Consider the following 1,733-nt stretch of genomic DNA (forward strand, 5'->3'; position numbering starts at 1 on the left):
TCAGCAAAGGACCTGATGGGTAAGTCTCCTTAGCTCCATGGTTAGTGCCCACCTCTGATGTCCTTCCACCGGGGACATGAGCCACACATCCATGTAAAGAAGCGGAGGCTCCGAGGCATGAGAGTTATAGAGTGGACAGAGGAGACTCCACGGCAGGTTTCCTGACTAGCAGTCAGCTCTCTTCCCACCACCCCCGCCCACCTAAAAATACAGCTGCCTTTTCCTGTTGCCTCAGCCCACAGGCGAGCTTAGCACAGGACGTCGTGGGGGTGGGCAGGCAGGTGGTTTCCTAGGCAGGGAAAGGGCTCCTCTTAGGGCAGCATCACTGCTGGGGATGGGGTCTTAGGGAGCCAGGACCCCAAATGACCTATTAGAAATTCTGAACCAACTGGATTTCGGGGGATAAAGGGCCTGGCTGAGGGTCAGAATCCCTAGGAACGTGTTAATAGGGGAGGAGGCTGATTGCCTTCATGTTTAGCTAGGCAGCCTTGGATCTGGCCAGAATTGCACTGGGACAAGGAAGACCAGGCCTTGGGCGATGGACTTTGCCTGGGCTAAGATCCTGACTCTAGCATTGAGAGTGGCACCATCTTGGGTTCTGCCTCTGCTCACCGTTGCAAGGGAGTTAATGAGACATAGCACAGGAATTACTAAAACAATTATATTTCTGGCATCCCTCTGGAGAACTTGTGCTTTATGCCAATGCTGCCCTATGAGGTTGATGAGACTGTCGTTCCCAAAGACAGATGAGCAAGTTGGGGTCCCGAGAGAGCAGGGAGCTGTCTGACATCACCAGGCTCGTACCTGCAAGACTGGGATTTGAACTCAGGGCCCTCTGATTCCAGAGCATATATTTTTAGGCCAGTCTGTCCTTTCTGGCCCTCTTTTTATTTCCTGTCCTTCTCTCCCCCAGAGACATTCATTGAACACTTCCTAAGAGCCAGCTGGACTTAGAGCCTGGCATCTCCCACTCCACCCTTTCACTGTGAAGGTCAAATGAGGTTCTGTGGGTGGCACTCTGGTTACACATGTGCTTCCCCTCCTGGACTGTGGGACTTGGGGCCGTCATTTTCCTCCTTCCCAGCATATGGTAGAATCATATTTTCCTTTGCGTTTATGCATAACCATGTAATTTACTGTAGCCAATGAAATTTTTTTTTTTTTAGCCGAGGCAACCCAGATTGCAAGGAGCTTGTCAACTTACAATCTTTTATTTTTTAATTTTTTAAAAGTTTTTATGCCTACAGCACCTGGTCTTCCTAGGTGGTCTCCCATCCAAGTACTAACCAGGCCTGACCCTGCTTAGCTTCCGGGATCAGACGGGATCGGGCTTGTTCCGGGTAGCATGGCCGTAGACTGAAATGTTAATGGTACAAACTTTATGAGCTAGTGATGTCTTCACTTTGCCTGTGATCTTAGAAATGCATGTCACGGTGGAGGGTCCACCAGCCACTGTCCCCGAGTGGCTGGGTTAACAGAAACTCCTGCCCACTGGCATGGGACACGTGGCTTGAGTGCCTCCAGCACCCCACCTGAAGCACCACGTGTGACCCTAGAGACAAAAGGGCTAGGGAGTTTTTCTTGCCGCTCATCGGGCAAGTCTCTTCTCTCTCAGCCTCAGTTTCCACAGTGTACAATGGTTTAATAGTAATGCTTTTCTTCCAGTTATCTGTGACATGTAAAGTGTTCAACACAGAGCCTGGCACATGCTAAGTGCTCAATAACGGTAGTTA

At 50.3% G+C, this 1,733-nt stretch overlaps 1 non-coding gene across 1 annotated transcript; it reads right to left on the minus strand.

Moving 5' to 3' along the window:
• Positions 1 to 1,238: 1,238 nt before the first annotated feature.
• LOC111737769 lies at positions 1,239 to 1,357 on the minus strand. Its single transcript, XR_002779550.1, has one exon. It is a non-coding gene; the product is annotated as a 5S ribosomal RNA (ribosomal RNA).
• Positions 1,358 to 1,733: the final 376 nt, after the last annotated feature.

The sequence above is a fragment of the Pteropus vampyrus genome, unplaced genomic scaffold, assembly GCF_000151845.1.
Source record: "Pteropus vampyrus isolate Shadow unplaced genomic scaffold, Pvam_2.0 Scaffold30, whole genome shotgun sequence".
In the NCBI taxonomy this organism is placed as follows: Eukaryota; Metazoa; Chordata; class Mammalia; order Chiroptera; family Pteropodidae; genus Pteropus; species Pteropus vampyrus.